Genomic DNA, 19,177 nt, shown 5'->3' on the forward strand with positions numbered 1-19,177 from the left:
TATTTTCAGCTCTTCAATTTCTCTCTCTGGCATTTTACTAGATTAAATCCATTGTACAGCTCCCAAGAGAAACAAAGGCCAGTAAACATCACCCTTTTCCACACCATGTTTTAAAAACATTTGCAAGGGATGGAGTAAGACGGCCTTTTCCCCAGTTTCTCAAGAGTGCTACCTTCTCCTCTGCCACAGATCTGCAAACCCAGAGTCTTTTGCTAGACTTCTTCCTCCTTTTAGGCAGACTGTTAAATTCCTAGGTTTTCTTCAGTGAGCAACCAGCTAGAAATCCTTTTTTTGGGGCAAGAAAATCTGATTTCCATTTCTTATTCATAGAAAGTCTGTGTTAGAAGTAGCTGGAGGAAATATAGTGGAAGAATCATACATACTTGCTCTGTTCTTATGTTCTTTCCTAGAGGTATTCCTCTAGACCCTCCCAGAGCAAGAATACCAGTCTATACAGACCTTTGACCTGACACAGTATGGCTGGTCTTACATTCCTAAGCTTAACTTCCCCTGACGGAAGGGCTGCAATCATCACTTACATGAGTGTGGTTTTATTCCCACTCTTCCCATCTCATCTACAATAACTCTGAGCTTACTACCTACCCTGAACAAAACTTAAGAGGAGCCATGGGGTGATAGACAGTCTACAAACGTGGGGAGAGGAAGGGACCAAGAAAAAACACAAACCTACAGCAGTTAAGTAGATAAAAGAAGTCCTGCAGGTATCCTTACTTAAGAAAAACTACATTCATTTATTTCAAGATTGCAACACAAGAAGAGCTTGAAAGATTATTGCTTTGAGTTCAAATAATCCTTCTATGAGACATAAGGCAAGGACAAGAGAATTTTGTTAGTTCTTGTGTTAACAAAATTATTTATTCAATTGTAATTTTAATGAGCTCTTCAAAAAAAGTATGCCCATAGAAGTTGTTTGGGTGATCACTATCAGCATTCAGCAGGTTCACTTGGAATTGCTCTCAAAAGAGCAACACTAGTGCCTAGGCCTACCTACTTTACTGCAGGTATGTTATATGTCTAGTTGTTTCCACTTTCAAGAATATAGTTGCTATGATGGTAGACATCCTATTACCGAGTCTGGAACAAGTGGTACATAACTGCACTGAAGCACTGCCAAACATACTAAAACAGAGAAAAATACTAGCCCAGCCTTTAGACACTTCATTTAAAATATTAACTGAATATTAATAATGAAAACAGATAGCAAGTTGGCTTCAGTTAGAGCAGAGATACTTGAATCTCTGTATAGCCATGATCAATTCAGTCAAATTGCTGATAAAAACTATGGGAAGCCTGAAAACAACTCGACCAAAAAGAAGTTATTGAATTTAAGTGAAAAAAGTCAAGTTTCTGTGTATTTTGACTTTTAAAAAACAGCACAACACACAGCAGAGTGAACTAGTAATCAAGTGTGTCTCAGAGCAACCTGTGCCCTGTTGGCCTTATAATCACAAAAGAAATCTCTCAAAAGATCCCTAGTGTTTTTAACACCCACTAACTGAAACATCAGTAGTTTTCAGTGTTCTTCTGTGACTATTTCTTGACAAACTAACATCAGAGGGCCACCATATGTTAAAACAATTACTTTATCAAACTCCTGTATGTGACACAAGTACCACTAGCCGCCACCAGCACAGGAATGAAATGCTATCACATAACCAACGAAAACAAGTGTTGGTTGACACTTTAAAATACCCCAGTAGTTGCCGTTGGATAAATTTAGAACAATCAGTTTCTTGAGCAAAAGGCGCCCGGGAGCAGCGCTCTCCTCCGCGCCGCTGGCGGTGAGGGGAAGCAGCCGCCGCTGCCGCGGAGCGCTGGGGCTGTGGCGCTCGGCTGGGAGGGGCCTGCCGGCCCGCCGACACCTGAAGCGACTCCCCCGCCAGCCCCAGGAGCCCGTTACCGCAGCCAGGCTGCGCCGCGGGCTCCGGCGCCCCACTCGTGACAGGTGAAGCGACTCAAGGCTACTTCTGAGCCTGGCCCCCACCCCTCCCACCAGGCGCGAACCAGGAGGGGCGCCGGCCCGAGGTGACGCCACCAGGACGGCGCGGGAGAAGGGCCCCGGGTCCGGTTCCCGCCAGCCCCCTCAGAGGAAAGAACCCCGCGAGGCCGCCGCACTCACCCACAGCAAACCACGGACACCCGCCCACCCCACCGCGCCGCTTCCGGGAGCGCAGCCAGTTCAAAACAACGCCCGCCCCTATTGGCTCCCGTCGCCCCGCCCCCCACGCGCTATTGGAGGAAGGACTCCCCGCCTCTCTTCCTCAAGCTGTCATTGGCTGGTTCGCACACAGGTGCCCGGTGGGTGCCGCCCTCTCCCTTTCCCCCCACGGGCTGGGCGTCGTCATGAGGGAGGCCGTGGCCTTCTGCTTCCCGCCCGGCCCTGGGGTCCGTCGCCTGCCGCCGCTGCGTGAGGAGGCCCTGGCCTGGGGGTGTTTCCAGAGGCGGTACCGGGTGCTAGAGGCACGTCACCTTCAACACAGCCCTATACCCGTGTATGGCACAGTGGACAGGAGAGGTTGTCTCTGGTATTGTATAGTCCATGGGCTGCTTCTTGGCTGCCTCAGCTCATTTCCGCTATATTTTATTTCAGGGTATGAAATAATAACATCAGAGGCCTGATCTGAGCTTCAAAGGGCTCATACCTCTGAGGACTGATACACCCAGGACAGTCATAGTCAGTTTGGATGTAGGTACTTACTCGCTTCTAGAATAAGGTCACAGGGTGGGAGGCGTGTGAGCGTGACTACCTTCAGGAGAGACTCTGCTTCCAGAAAGGCCCCAAAGTCGTTGGGCCCTGAGCTTGCAATGGTATGAATTCAGGCCAGGACAGCTTTCCTGAGGATTGAGGAAAACACAAGTGACAAAGTCAAATTTGCTTTCAGCTATTAAGCACAGCATGATCAGAACTGATAATTAAACATTTAGTAGTTTTACTTAGATCTGCACATTTAGGCTGGGATTGCATCTGTGCCACCTTTTTGTCCTTTCATACTGAAATACTAACTTATTTGTGGGTTTTTCACACAAGATTTCAAACTTTATTTCTGACTTTTTCCACAGGTGGCAATACAGGGTTTCAGTGGAGCCTGTAAATTAAAAATGTTTTATGGTGAAGCCTAAAGGGACGACTAGAAAAGTCTTGACTGCTCTTCTGGGTTCTAACACTGATAAATACAGTATGCACAAGATACTACCGAACACTAATGAAAAGAACTGCCAGTGGTATATGAGTGTGTAACGTGGCGAGCGAGGGAAAACCTTTAATCCTGGATGTGGAAAACCTGAAGTCAATTGTTAACTTTACCGCTGGTCTGGCATACGACATTGAGCAAGTTCATCTCAATACTTTCTTTCTCCATCATCAACAATGGGATGATAGCATTGACCTTTGCAAGGTCTTTTGAGATCTACCAATGAAAACTGCTGGGTGAGTATATCATCATCATTATTTGTACTATTGCTTTTGAAACACAATATAGATTGTAGTTATTACCTACATCTATCAACCTTGATACATATTAATCTAATATATATTTATGTTTTCAGGTACAGAGTTGTTATTTAAAACAGTTATCTGATGAATAAGTAGACAAATTATACAAATCTCTTAATCCCCATTACATTAAAATTGGTAAAATGCATACACATTAAATGTAATTTATTGTTCTTTGCTGTCACTCTGTTTCTCAAAGTATGAACTCATCACTGTGACCAAAGATTATTTAGCTTCTATACTTGATACCCATTAAAAACCTTCAGATGTTAGGTCTGCATACCTTCAGCAGGAGTTATGTCCATGGGAAGAAGAAAAGGAAAACTGTCCATAGGCTTAAAACTCAATGGTGTTTTTACTGATTTTTCATTATTTCTAACACATATGGGAAGTTTGAGTAAATTCAGAGTAATTTAAAAACATTTTTTAGGAGGCTTCACAAAAACAGCCTGCTGCAAGGATTTGTGAATACTGGATTTGGTGGCCATTCAGGCTTTTTCTTCTACTTCTTGTGTCTACTTTTTGTTCTGCCTAAACCAGCTCGGTTATTGTTGTTCCTTTTAGACCCTGTCCTAGGGGATCTGTGTATAGCTCCCATTGTTTGTCAAACTCGAATAGTCTGATCCCATGTAGGCAGTGATTCTGTATCCACTTTTAAGTATCTTTAATGAAGCGAGTGGCACTGAACCTCTATTGGAGAAAGCTAAAAAACAAGCAGAAGCTTAGTGAAAAGCTTGTAGAATTGTCCTGAGTTAGTCTCAAAAACTAAAGGAGAAATAGCCCTGACATTTGTTTAAAAACTTTGTTCTGTCTTTTAAATGCTGTAATGCATGTTGTTTGGAATGCCTAAAGCACACCTTAAGTGGATTTCCCTGAGAGATCTCAAAAAGTAGTTGCTAAAGAGGAGACATCAGTGACCCAGGCAGTTTTCTACAGATCAGTTCTTGCTCTGATCCTATTTGATATCTCTATCGATTGTCTAGATGATGTAAGATCTTTAGTAGTAAAATCTGTAGCTTAGTTGATGCATGGATAATTCACATGACTAATTAGTTACAGAATCATCTAATGTGCCCAATTAAATCATCCTAGTCCAATCAAAGGCATTTTAATGTCAGAAAATGCGAGCAAAAGCATCTGGAAATAAAGAATGCAGGGATCAGGGCCAGCTTGGCAAAAAGTACTTCAGAAAAGAATTTAGCTGTTACTATATATAAATGTTTCAACATGACCTCTCAGAGCAATACTGTGGTAAACTGGCCTAATGTAATCCTTTAATGTGTAAAATACAGAATATATAGGGGAGATGGGGGAGTGATGCTGCCTTTGTCCCCAGTAACAGTGGAACACCGCACCATTTCTGGCACCCACGGTTAGGGAGGAGGGAAAATAGCTAGAAATAATTCAAAGGATGAACATAAAAATAATGGAGGTACATAACAAGACATAAAATAGGGGTGTAGGAAGCTCAAGTTATTAATCTTATCAAAGAGAAGGCTGAGAGGTGACTGGATCACCGGCACAGACCACTGCAAATGGCAAAAAGCTCAAGTTAGACGCATCCCTAGGGATCAGGTGCCAGCATTACCTGGCTGCACTGCACCTGACAAGCCCCCTGTCACCGCACGCATTTCAGACATTAGTTGGCCCGGAATCTCCCAGTCTACAGCTGTGAGAAGCACCATTTGGCTTCCCAAGAACAGAAGACCTTTAGCTGGACTGCAGGTCGGCGGGCTTAGCGCTGCAGGCCGCTTAGTGAGGTTCCGCGTACCCATCCAGGGAGGTGACATAATGGTCCCTGCTCCTCCTGCCGATGGCACCTCGCTCCCGCGGGTAGCGGGCGGCAGCGCCGTGCCCTGCGCACCGCTCCTCGCCGTGCGGGCAGCCCCGGCTCCGCTCCCGCACCGGCCGCGGCCCCTCCGCCCGCTCCCGCCGACCCCGCGCGCCCGCCCCGCTCGGACGGACAGTCCCGCCGGCCAATGCGCGCGGAGCGGTCAGCCAGTGAGCGGAGCGGGGCGGAAACGCAACCAATGAGGCTTTGGTTGCTGGGTGCGAGCGCACAGGAACCACCCAATAGGAAAATTCGCGGCGCGGCAGCAGCGCGCCGGCTGCAGCCAGGCAGCGCGAGGCAGGGGTCGGCGGCGGGCCCGCAGGCGGGAGGGGGTCGCGGCCTTTCTGCCCGCGATGGGGCGGCGGCCGGCGCGGGTGCCTCTTCCCTTCCACTAGCACTTCACACACCCCCCCCCCCCGCCCTCTGTGTGAATGTTGAGGAATGATAACGCCCCGCTTAAAAAAAAAAAAAAAAAGAGTTGGAAAGACGGTGCCGACACGGGCTGACTGGGAAGCGCGGTCCCCTCTCTCTGTGTGGGCCTCTCCTGAGGGACGGTCGACCGGGGCGGCTTCGCGGGCGGCTATTTTCTGAAACGTAGTTTCGGAAGAGGACGCATTTTTCAGCGTTGCCCTTGGACCTTTTTTGGAGCGGCCTTGGGGGCCGTCGGGAGGACCGTGCTGCTCCAGAGGTGGCGAGTAGCCAAGTTGGGGTGCGGGAGCGGGGACCCGGAGGGCCTGATGGCAGCGAGCCTGTGTGCTTTGTAGAAAGGAGAAATCCCCAGTGTGCGCAGCCAAAAATCGTAGTAGAAAAGGTAAATGCAAGAAAAGGGTTAATGATTGCTTCCACCTCCCCCTCCTCCCCCCCCGCTTGGATAAAGATGGTCTTGGATACCCTTTGTAAATAGGAATGTGGAGGTGGGAGGGGAGAATCAGCCCGACTCGGTCTACTATGTTGTGTTGGTGGGTAAGAAGGCGGTGGAGAGGCTGATGCAGCCCGGGAGCTCTCCCGGGAGAAGGCGCGGGGGGACGGACGCGCCTCCCGCGGGAGCCGGGCACCGGCGGGGCTGCGCCGGGGTGGGGAGGGCGTGAGCGGCGGGCGGAGGGGGCTCCTGCTCCCGGGGAACGGGAGCCGAGAGAGGAAGACGAGGGGCTTTCCTTGATATGCTGCCCAGCGGTTGCTGACTATTTTATTGAAGAGTTGGGTTTTTTTTTTCTTCCCTTTTTTTTTTTTTTTTTTTCGGTACACCCGCCTCCTTGAAGCCAGCAGAAGGAAAATAAGCTGAGGACAGAGAAATAAGAGAAGACGGAGATGGTGAGCAGATCATTGGGTTGGGGGGAATGAATGAGGTTGCCGGGCTATTTTCTGTGAGAGGTTCATGCAGGGTGTAGTACGTTTGGGATGATTTTGCATCACGATTGCAGACTAGCCTTCTTTGTTTGTTAAAGATTGCTGGTTAAGGTTTAACAGCGTTCATCAGTTTATTGTGAGATACGCAACGAGAAGTTGATGTATACGAATGGCTAAAATTACAGACGTAAGCCACACACACAAGCAACCCCTAAACAAACCAACATTGTATTAATCCTGCAATATGATGGGCAGCTCTTGTCATGGAGGGAAGTCATTGCTCAGGTTATTTGTGGCATGCATAGGAGATGAGTCTCTTTGTAGCAGAGACCAAACAAAACTAACCTATTTCCTCACAAACGTGAAATCCATTACAGACTTAAAACCCGAAGTTAGTTTTTTCTTTTTTCTTTCCATTTTCCCTGCAGTATTGCTGTACATGATTAAAATGTTTGCAAAACTTGATCAACTCTTTGAAATGTTCACTTCTAGCAGGCAAATAGTAAAGAGCGTCTTTCTCCCTCTTTTTTTTTTTTTAATGTAAGCACTTGTTTGTGTATGTGGAAGGGGGAATTCTTGTAGCATGTACTTTGCTTTTTACAGTGTACTGTTGTGCCTTAGGTAGGTCACAATACAAAATGTGATTCTTAGCATGTTAAAAAAAAGGCAGATTTTTTAATATCAAGTGAAGACCTATTTTATACTAATATCATCTTAAACACCAGATACAAGTTTGTGGGGAGAAAACCCGCCGTTTTGTATTAATGGGAATGCTTCATGGTAAAAATCATGATTGTAAATGACAGAGTATTGACATTGGCTGATTGTATCTTCCTGTGGATGAAGTGCTGCAGTCTGTATTAAGTACATTAGCCCTTTAAGCTTCCATAAATTTGAACATATTTTGTTTACAAAATTGTGCAGGACTGCATGGTGCAGTAGTAAAATCTGAAATTTTAGGGGCTTTAGAAATGTTGCAAGGCACTGCAAAAGAGAAAAATTGCAGCTTCATATTAAATCTGCTGTGGAAAAAAAAGATTTGTTATAATAAATTAACACAGGATATATATACATGGTGACTAAAGTAACTGAAAGGGCTGGATAGTTTGGAGTTTCTACAGAAAAAAATAAGTTGTGAACTATGCTGTGATCATCATGCAAGATATTTGGATGGATGGCTGTTAAATTTATTTTAAGCAACATCTCTGTAAATGCTTGTCTGAAATATTTAAATTATATGCTCCATTAGGCAAATAGGTTTATCTGCCCATTGCTTGGCTAAAGGAATGTGTTAGGAGGGCAAGGTTTAGAAGAACAATACAGTTTGACTGCATAGTTTCACTGCATAGTTTATCCTCATGTATTGTTCAGAGATGCATAGAATGTATTTTATTTGACGTTGGTGATCTTTATAAGTTGACTTTGCTGATTTTATTTTTATGTCATAGTTGCTGTCAACATAAATAACTGAATTTCGATTAATATAACCATAGATTTGATCTACTATTTAGCTAGAATGGATGAAAAGTAGTTCCCTTGTCTGATTTTCATCTATTCACTCAAAATCTCTGCAATGGATTTCAGTCTCAGAAATTCTTTAATATTGGAAGAACTGGTAAGAGTTACAAATAGAGGGAGATTCCCATTGTATTGAGTTAGGACACTGCACTAGAAACAGCAAAATTCCTGCCTTTTGCTTATACTTCAGATTTTGTTCAAACTGCAGTTTAGAGAAGATATCTTATCCTGAAGACCATCTGCATGCATATTACAGTTATATAAAACTAAGCTTCTGTATTTGATTTTATGTAATGCAACACATTATTTCTGCAGTGCTTTTGGTGGATCTTGGTTAGTGTCAGAATTGATACACTATGAGGAAAACCTGTTAGAATTCTTGTGTTACCAGGTTTATAATTTGTTGCTCTTAATATTTTATTGTGTGAGTATAAATCTTTGACATAAACATTGTAAACAAATGCTGTAGCAGCTAAGTGTGAGTTTACATTTAGTTTATGTCTTTACAGTTTAACCAGAGTATGACAGTATCTTGTCTAGTGTGGGTGCATTCTATTCCTAATAGCCATCATAGTAATCTTCAAAGCAGAAAGGCTAGGTCAAGTTTTTTACTTTATTGCCTGTCTCTACAGAAGAAGGAGGAAAAAGGCCAACTCTAGGATTACACCAATATGGATAGGGGAAGGATTTATTGGTTGTGTTGTGTGCAGTTTAGTCACCTGGAAATTAGCATTGAGATTTCTGTTAAGATTAAAATCCACATATTTTTAGAAAAAGTGTTCTTTCCATAATGCAAAACATATAGAGTATACATGTAACTTGGCAAACATATTTTCTTTAGAAAGGGGCATTAGCAATATCATGGGTTTAAGCATTAAAATAAGAACGAGGAAATCTTGATGTCTCTTAAATTCCAGGTAGGATGTGGTCTACATGTGTGCTGAAGCAAGAAGGTTAGCCACCTATCTCAGCATCTGAAAAAAGTAGCAACCATCTTACATAATCAAGTGGTTTTTATTTTCCTCAGCTAACGTGTAAAACAAAGCCAAACCCAAAAAACTGCTGTGCAAGTTTTTTATTCCTTGTTTGTCCTTTTCATTCCTACCTTTGCGTTTCACAGGCAATCCAAAACAAGCTGTAAAGCTACTTCTGGTTCTATATGCTGAGGTTCTAGAGGTCTAGGTCTTCTGCATTAGCTTAGGTCGCATTCATTTTAAATAGTATGTAAGACAAATAACTAATTCTAGTGAATCTAATTCTTTTTATATGTTTGCTTTTCTGCAACGTTGTAAGAACAGGCAGCTCAATTTAGTAATATCCAAACTTTTGAAGGGCTGGCAGTCAACCCTCTAGCAGTCACATTTTCAGGAAGTAACATTTTTGGTGTGTGGTGTGTAAATGGCTAATCATTTAATAGTAGGTGGACAGCATCTATTATTCATCATTAATTTATACACACTACATCAAACAAAATACCATTTTAGAGTCCTGATGAGACTCATTGATTGCCACTTTGTTTCAGGATAGTTTGACATTTTGACCCACCAAAATACATGCCTTTCTTGGAACATCAGTTAATCTTGGGGATAAAAAATGTACAAGAGACCCATGACACCCAGTAGGAATGTATATATGGATGGTATTTTTACATATTTTAGTCTGTTGAAGAGAACACTTCAATTTAGTTAATGAAGTTTGTATCTAGTCACTACTCATTCTTACAAAGAACATGACTGAATATATTTTCTTACAATATTTATCGCTACTGGGAGTGTACCACTATTGAAACAAATGGCCTCTTTCTGAAAATAATGAATTTTAGCTAAGTAAGGCACCATTATACCCCTGAAATGGCTGGCTTTATTGATTTTTTTTTTTTAACTGATTATCGAATTCTCTAAAAGTTGATACTGTGTTTATACCCTCATATTTTGCTACATAGTTACATTTTTGATGTCCAATCTAGACAAAATTGATGGAGATGTCACTGATTCCAAGCAAGAGCCATCAAAAATTGGTTCTAAGAAGCTGGACACAATGAAGTCAAGGAATCTGCTTAATCATATGTTTGAAAATCAGGCCCTCTGAGGAGTTAACCTAAAAACCCAAAATCAATGGGTAGCTCTGTACATATCTAAATCTGTGTTTTCGGAAGTGTAGACTTTTTGCACAAGATGGAAAATGTTTACTAGCAATAATACACTGAGGAAAGAACCTGTGAGTCTGAGTATGTGCAGTTCTGCATCTCTCCAAATAGCTCTTTGTGAAGGATCTCTTGATCTGATTCTGCAAGTCTGAATCCTCTTTAATCAGCTGATATTAATTACCATGAGACAAGTGGATTGATTTTGAATATAGAGTATATTTAGAAAGAGCAAAATTGTAGTATTTAGATCACTGATTCCAGGCTGAGCAGCCCAATAAAGTAATTTTTGTCCAACACTTGTCTAATGGTGATACTGCTGGTGGCAGTATTACAGGGTACTAAGATCCATTAAGAACACGTCGGCAGGATTGTGCTTTGCTTCACTCTCCAGTTTATATTGCACTGGGAAGACCTTTCTGTTTCTGAACTACATGCAGTATGCTTTATATCTACAGATATGATGGCTTTTTTAGACAATTTAGGATCTTTGTTCCATAAGGTCCTTGACTGCAGTGTCAAAATCTGTGCATGCTTCAGTTGATGTTGTTTATAATTATGGTTTTCCTGCATCTCAGCACATGCATTTTGTTTCAGAAGCTGCAGCAGGGTTTCCATAAGATACTGTGTGGATATATGCCAGTGCACCACTAATCTATTAGCTTATGATTTGTAGGTCAGGGAGAAATTGAGATTTTGCTATCTAAGCAGTATCATCTGTTCGCTGCTTCGGTGCTTACATGACATCTCAAGTTGGCTGAAGATTAAAAGGACACTGTCAAGGTATCTTTCACAATTTCATTTTTATTATTTGTTTTGTTTGCCTTATTATTGCTGTCATAACCCATTGGAAGCTTGAAGTCTAGTGCCTCGCCAACAGGCCTTTGTCCTCCAGAACAGTAACTGTTTAGCTGCTTATGGTTTATTTAAGAGTTGTGAAGCATTTACTGTCTTCTGAAATACATTACTGAAGAGTTACAGCTTAAACATTGCAAGCAAGTGAGAGGGAAGAAGCGAGTAAATCAGTTTAGGGCCAGTCCTGACACTGTGTAGTTACGGTAAACTCAAAGTATTTCTTCTTTCCCTTATTTCTTTCAGAATTTAATAATTTGGGAGTATTGAACTAGGCTCAGTGTTTCCTTTGCACAGTCATTCTTGAGAGTGTACTTTCCAGGGCTTGATAGCAAGACCTGCATTCTTAGTTGGATATATTTTGAATTATCTAATGAAATAATCCCTCTAAAAATTCTTACAGGTACAGTGGTATTGGCTGACATTGAGGTGCTGAGCAGTAGCTTAATTTTGGAGTACTGGCCAGAAAAAAGTATCTTTACAGGATCTGGGCTTTGTATCCCATGTGCCTTTTTTCTTTTCCAAGCTTAATTCTTTTCCCCTCTTATTTCTGCTGTCATAAAAAGAATAATCATGGGGTTTTTGTACAGAAAAATGCTATCTTAACTTGCTGCTGTAAGAAAGTCTTAATTGATCTACATTCATCGCAATGTAAAGTTAGTGAAACTAGAGCTATTGTTTCCAGTAATTTAATTGCCTGTTCTTCATCTGCTCTGGTGGTGTAATTTCTACCCATGAGTTGGAAGCATATCAGCACAATTCCTTCATGGGACCTTCTCTTTACAGCAAACTTTCTCTGTTTAATCTGGGTTATATAGTGATAAAATTTCAAGTAACTGCTATTCAGAACAGTGACAGAAGCAATCGCGCAGACTTTTACTGGATTATTAATATGGCTAAGAAACTGTATTGCAATGTTTAACTAATCAACAGTGTCCACGTCTACTGGATTCACAGCTTGATGAGAGCTGAATGTATGTAGTGATATTGGGTAGACTTATTTCTGGAGGTTTTAAATGAAAAATTATAAGCTTTTTGACAGTATGCAGAGTAGCAAAGGTTGCAGAGATTCCCCGTAGGAATGTGAATCGCAGAATGACTTCAAATATGGTTCATAAAGCACAGACTATCTTGGGGAAGGAGAATCTGAGATGTGACACTTAAGTTGGAGTAGTTACAATAACATCAGGCATGTCAATTAGATGCCATTTCTGGCTTCAAATAAAAACAGTGGATAGAGACAGACAGACTTCTCTGAAGGTTGATTCAGTCTGTGGGTGTGAATCAGGTGTTTTAACTGGCACTTTGAAGGAGCCTCTCTCTGCTGATCAGCAAATACGGATAGTATACGGAGGCTAGCTTCCTAATGTAAGCATGTATGTCAGGTGCTGAAAGGGAGACAGCACGATTATTATTCTTGTTATGTATACATCAAAACTTCGAAGAACTTTCACATGGTGGGTATTTTAATTGCTCATTGATGGACTGAATTTTCTTTTAGACAGCTGTTCATGCACCTCACCGATGAGGTTAAAGGGAAAAAAATAATTTTTGTCATTTTGTGCAGTTGTCAGAACTTTGAAGGAATTCTGTTGATGGTTGGTTGAGTTCCTTATGTGATGTGTATTGACATAACATCACCCATAGCAGTCTAGTAGAATCCATAAGCTTGCTGCTGCAAGAGTTTCTGTTTCTGTTTTGCTGTTTCTGGGAAAGAGAGGGAAGCCTTAGGCAAGTGCATATGGAGAGAAAGGAGGCATGAGCATGACTTACGGTGTTATATTGGGGCTTGTCAAGGAGAATCCCTCTAGTATCAACAGGAGATACATAGGAAATGCAGTTAAAGTGTCTCACAAAACCAGTGTTCCTTTGAAAATGTGTGTGGTTTTTTTTTTTTAAGCTGTGCTTCTCTAGAATGTGCAGAACACTGTAATTATTAGTGTAGATGTTTTTAACAATATTCTGCTCTTTCCTTTGATACATAATTCTAACATTTTGTTAATCTTTTACAAAGGGTTAAAATGGCATAAAGGTCAGTTTGCTGGAATTAGGAGGTCTTCTGTCTCTCATGTCTGGATCTGTTTCTCCATTTTGATAGGCCAGTGACAATGAGTGTTCTTTTGCTATGTGTCTACTCTGAAGTATTAAAAGAAAAATGCTTATATATGCTAACATTAATAAAGTGCTTCATACAATTGTGGTAATAACATTATCTATATTTAACTTTTCAATACTTCACAAATCTTTGGCTTATGGTTAGTATTCTGCTGGTTTATATTGCTGTCAAGTTTTGATTTAGAAATGAACTCTACTTAAAGTGAAATAATCTAACATCCCTTCTACAATTCTTAATCTGATGCAAGGAAGCTTCAGTCATGTTGATCAGTAAAATGACAATAACCATCCATAAAACTTTGATTCACTTTTGCGTAACAGTAAGTGTATCCTAATAATGGTCCCGAGGTACTGAAAGCATAGTTTTATTGTATGCAGTAGCTATAAATTTAAGAGTTTTCCAGTATGTTTAAGACATAATCTCTTCTGCCTGAATAAATATCACATTTGACTTTATTTTATCAATGTAATGTCAAGTGAATTCTCAAACGTGAATCCTAACGTAAACTGGCAGTGTTCTGCTTCTTTGCACTACAGGCTGGGTCATGCCATGCTGGTATAACTTCTCCACAAATTTTTAGACTGGTTCTTCTTTAATTCAGTGTGACAATACAAGTAATGAGTTATTGATGGCAGTGAAAGTGAGACCATTATGACTGTAATCAATAACACACCTGCATAGAATAACAACTACTACTAGGGACATATTTTGTATTGATTCAGGAGTTTATGTTGCCTCCACTACACCCAGTCTGCTACTTCCATAATTTATGTAATAAAATCTCTACTTCAGAGAAGCTGTTACTAAGTTAAATACCAAAAAATTATGACATATCAAGATGTAAATTACATATTGAAGATTTTACTACAAGCTGAAATAGCACTTGCTAAATTCCTGTGGGTTCTGATTCAGGACCAAGGCACTTCCTTACCGCAGGGTGAAAGATAACAGAAGCGAAAAAAAATGTTCCCTCTTCTGAGGCAGTATTTTAGAGGTGGAGGGTAAGATGCTGTTTTTAATGTGATGTGGCAGTGGAAGCTTACTGAGGTGTATAATCCATAAATTTGAAACCTTGGTAGACTTTCTTTGTCAGTAACAGTAACCCTGATTCCAGTTCTGTTCTTAAACTGGAGTGGAATTTTCTCTTAATACTGATACATTTCCTTATGGGTCCCTTCCAACTTGAGATATTCTATGATTCTGTAATCTTTCCGTGTCTCTTTATTAGAGGAACACATTCTAAAAGATTGATGCTATCCTCTGATTTTCTTTTTCAAGCCTAAAGTCAGTGAAATTGAACAGAAGGTACCGATTATGACCAAGAATTTGGTAATACCAGTGTTCCTTGAAAGTAATATCTAGCTTCCTGGAGATACATGTTCATTCCTTTATTTACTAACTCTGTATTTTGTTGATCAGATGATTAGCCTCAAGTCCAATGAAAAATTACTGTGTATTTATACTGAATAGAATAAAATCTCTTGGTGGATTTTAAGCATGATAAGAAAACTTAAACAATGTTTCACAAATAATCTTGGCACATGAAGTCTATATGAAGCTGCAAATTCAGTTGTTCATACAGATTCATGTACACTTTATTAATTCTTGATTTGAATGTCAAACAGAAAACTCAAATTTGCAAGTATTGCACACACTGGCTTCCTAGATATACAGTCTTCTATTTCTGATGATGTTACCATCTTTATATCCAAATATACCTACAATTTGTCAACAGGAGTAATCTCAGTAGTCCAGAGAAATATGAATGCCTTCAAATTTACTGTTCTTCAGGTTATTAAATAAAATCCTAGTTCTTGGTTAACTTTGAGATCTTATTTGTTGCTTGTCTTCTGTTTAATGGCATTATACCAAAACTCTATCTGCTGTAGGAGCAATTACAGTATAAATTATAAATGCAACCAAATCCATCATATTTGGGATGTCGTGGCAGTCCAGTGGAGTTCCCACTAACTGGAAAAGGGAAACATAACCCCCCATTTTTAAAAAGTGAAAAAAGCAAGACTCAGGGAACTACAGGCTAGTCACTCACCTCTGTGCCTGGCAAGATCATGGAGTGGATCTTCCTGGAAACTGTGCTGGGGCACATGGAAAATAAGATGATTGGTGACAGCCAGCATGGCTTCACTAAGGGGAAATCATGCCTGAAAAATGTGGTGGCCTTCTACGAGAGGGTTACAGCATTGGTGGATAAGGGAAGAGCAACTGATGTCATCTACCTGGACTTATGCAAAGCTTCTGACACTGTCCCACATGACATCCTTGTCTCTAAATTGCAGAGACATGGATTTGACAGATGGACCACTGGGTGGATCAGGAATTGGCTGGATGGTCACACTCAAAGAGTTGCGGTCAGTGGCTCGATGTCCAAGTGGAGAGCAGTGACGAGTGGCGTCCTCAGGGGTTGATGTTGGGACTGGTGTGTTTAACATCTTTGTTGGTGACACGGACAGTGGGACTGAGTGCACCCTCAGCAAGTTCCCCAACGACACCGAGCTGTGTGGTACAGTCGACAATGCTGGAGGGAAGGGATGTGCCATCCAGAGGGACCTGGACAGGCTGGAGAGGTGGCCTGTGCCAACCTCGTGAAGTTCAGCAAGGCCAAGTGCAAGGTCCTGCCCGTGGGTCGGGGCAATCCCAAGCAGAAACACAGGCTGGGTGAGGAGTGGATGGAGAGCAGCCCTGCAGAGAACAACTTGGGGGTACCAGTGGATGGAAAACTATCTGTGAGCCAGCAATGTGCGCTCGCAGCCCAGAAAGCCAACCGTGTCCTGGGCTGCATCAAGAGAAGTGTGGCCAGCAGGTCAAGGGAGGGGATTCTCCCCTTCTACTCTGCTCTCGTGAGACCCCACCTGGAGTCCTGTGTCCAGCTCTGGGGCCCCCAACATCAGAAGGACATGGACCTGCTTGAGCGGGTCCAGAGGAGGCCACAAAGATGATCAGGGGGCTGGAGCAGCTCCCTTATGAGGACAGGCTGAGAGAGTTGGGGGTGTTCAGCCTGGAGAAGAGAAAGCTCGGGGGAGACTTTTGGGCAGCCTCCCAGGACTTAAAGGGGGCTACAGGAAAGGTGGGGAGGGACTCTTTATCAGGGAGTGTAGGGATAGGATGAGGGGTAATGGTTTTAAACTGAAAGAGGGTGGATTTAGATTAGATACAAGGAAGAAATTCTTTCCTGTGAGGATGGTGAGGCACTGGCACAGGTTGCCCAGAGAGGTTGTGGCTGCCCCCTCCCTGGCAGTGTTCAAGGCCAGGTTGGACAGGGCTTTGAGCAACCTGGTCTCCTGGAAGGTGTCTCTGCCCGTGGCAGAGGGTTGGAACTAGTTGATTTAAGGTCCCTTCCAACCCAAACCATTCTGTGATTCTATGTGATAATAGAACTGGTTTGTACTTCCAGTGTTCAAGTCTCAGTACCAAGGAGCTCAGCATCAGGCCTGTTTAGTGAAGCCCTTCCATACCAAGCTTTGACTAAATCTAATCAAATTCAAGTAGGATGTTACATTCTTTTTTATGTAATAGTATATTACATGTTGTTTTGTTGCTTACTGCTGAGATAAAGCTCCTGAAGTATGACAAATAAGAATCCAGATAGAATGGTGTTCCCCAGACAATTTTCAGAGTGAGCTAACTCCTGAAGAGTATCCTAGTTCTTGTGAACGTATTTTGTGCTGATATTTTGCCCTATACAAAATAAGGATATTTTATTGGAAGAATATTTGCTACATTATCTTTTTTACCAATGTTTCATGATGTTTTGTTTCTGTTGATTATAAACAGAACCTTTAGCTTTTACAAAGTACTTTGTTGATGGTGGGGTTTCTGAATCCCAACCCATGCTCGTGTATCTGTTCAAGGAAATAACCAACTCATGTCATTTATGACACCACAAACCACTTTTCACTATTTTGAAGCAGAGAAGCAGTATGATAACTCTGAATTTCAGGAACTTTAGTTTTTAGGGGACTGAAGAACTAATGTTGAACAGAACTGAAGCTTGTTACATTCATTTAGCTCTTCAGGAAGATCTAATGTAATGTGTCTGGTTATATACAGCTCAGTAACAAAATTCTGGGTTTGTATTGTTAGCAGTGGTTTTTAAACTGAAATTTAACATAAACTCTTAAGTATTTTTAATTGTATAAAGGTTAATCTCTTCACAATGCTAGGCAAATATTTGTGTTTAAATGATCAGGTGATAGTACAGGATTCTGTTTTCCAAGGGATTTTTCCTTTCTGTCTGTTTGAACGCACTCTCTTCCCAATGCAAAATTTTGATTTTACTGGACAGTTATCATTGTACTTTCTCTAAGCCCTACTGAGGGGACGGAAGATTTCATTAAGGAATTTCTTGAGCTGTTGGACCTTCTGCTAACAAGTAGCAGAAGTCTGATGAGGTTTGCAGCCTGGCTTGCTTATATTTCCCTTGAAGGAAGATCAGTGGTGATTGAATCCTGAGTAAAAGGAATGTGTGAGAACCTCTCTGATTTATAAATAAGTTGATACCTTGGCTGAGACTTTTAGTGATCCCTTACGAATTTATGCCCAAATTCTTAAAGGGATTTAGGCGCCCAGTGCCTGTTAAGTTCTGTTACATTTATTTACAGTATTGTCACTGAAACCAAGGGAGTTAGGTTTAGGAATCCTTTCGAAGGTTTGGATCAGAGGTATAAACTTCCCTTGACTTGTTTCTTTTAGGTTTGTGTGGTTGTTTCAGCTTTATTTTCAAATAAAGAGGGATTAATCTGGGCAGATGTATTGACAGATATGTTTAAAGAATTAAATTATTGCAATTATTTTAAAAATACACTGGCAGATCAATTTGAGAAAAAATGTCAGTTTCCTCAGACTACCAAACTGAGAAGAGCTTTTAACATAAAACTTGATTTTTGATATTGAAATATAAATATATATTTGCATACATTTGGATTTGGAAGACTTTAGATCATACAGTAAACACAAGAATTCCATGGCCTTTTTGACCATGCTTGTTTAAAACTGCACAGTTTTGAAAGCATTTAGTACATTCTCAAACCTGAGTAAAAAAAGTTCAGAGGTACTTATAACTGTGAAGAGTTTCAAAATAAGAAGTTTCCATTTATACTGTTGTAAACTGTGTAATTAAAGCCAATCTCCAGTTGAGATTGTGTAATTCAGAGAATATTGAACATCCACACTTGCCTCAGGCTGTCTAGTGGACTATATTGCCCACAATTAAACAGATGAATGCACAAATAAGGATAGGCATCCTTCCAAACAGTTCTAGCTATATTTAGCAAATTCTTCTCATTTCCCTCTCTGTAGGAGGGTAGTGATGCTGGTAATCTTAACATTGGCCAATAGAACTGTGAGTGTCTTAAGCCCTGTCCTACAAGATGTTTTACCTTCCCATATTATTTTCACCTTGTATTCTCTGCCTTTTGGATTACATTTTTTTATGTCCTAAATAAATTTGCTTCACATTCTTCATCTGAATAGAGAAATAAGTAGAAGCCAGTTCTCTGTGCCACAAAGGAATAGGAAGAACTTCAAAGTTTCACAAATTAAATGTTCTAAAATTTATGAAAGATATAACCAAGGCAGGGGAGCAATACAAAGAAATCTTTTTATGGAAACCAAAGCTATAGATTCTGTAATTTTTAAACTCATTTTATGTATCAATATTTGAAGGACTACAGTGTCTCTTGTTAAAATGCAGTAAACTTTCTATGTAGCATGACCTTTAGAAAATACTGAATTCACAGTTTGTCTAGTTTTCTTAATTGATATTTTCATTTTCCTTTCGTAAGCTTCTGTATTAACCAAATATGTGGTAAAGTTGATTCTGTAGTTGGCAGGATTGAA

At 41.0% G+C, this 19,177-nt stretch overlaps 2 protein-coding genes across 20 annotated transcripts in view; one reads left to right on the top strand and one right to left on the bottom strand.

Moving 5' to 3' along the window:
- TANGO2 (transport and golgi organization 2 homolog) overlaps positions 1-5,626 on the bottom strand; it is a 41,423-nt gene extending 35,797 nt beyond the window's left edge. For 3 of the 7 annotated variants that reach the window (XR_012625673.1, XM_074844431.1, XM_074844422.1), the window contains exon 1: positions 2,141-2,186. The gene's annotated coding sequence lies outside the window, so the exon portion shown is untranslated. Of the gene's footprint in view, positions 1-2,140; positions 2,187-2,719; positions 2,857-3,797; positions 4,398-5,102; positions 5,468-5,542 lie in introns of those variants that run through there. The other 4 variants (XM_074844425.1, XM_074844423.1, XM_074844424.1 and 1 more) reach the window with 4 other exon arrangements.
- Positions 2,353-19,177, top strand: part of ARVCF (ARVCF delta catenin family member) — a 291,235-nt gene continuing 274,410 nt past the window's right edge. For 3 of the 13 annotated variants that reach the window (XM_074844399.1, XM_074844400.1, XM_074844401.1), the window contains exons 1-2: positions 5,830-6,156; positions 6,605-6,656. The gene's annotated coding sequence lies outside the window, so the exon portion shown is untranslated. Of the gene's footprint in view, positions 2,482-2,611; positions 2,712-3,081; positions 3,449-5,829; positions 6,157-6,604; positions 6,657-19,177 lie in introns of those variants that run through there. The other 10 variants (XM_074844408.1, XM_074844405.1, XM_074844406.1 and 7 more) reach the window with 5 other exon arrangements.

Source organism: Strix aluco, chromosome 18 (genome assembly GCF_031877795.1).
Source record: "Strix aluco isolate bStrAlu1 chromosome 18, bStrAlu1.hap1, whole genome shotgun sequence".
NCBI classification, from domain to species: domain Eukaryota; kingdom Metazoa; phylum Chordata; class Aves; order Strigiformes; family Strigidae; genus Strix; species Strix aluco.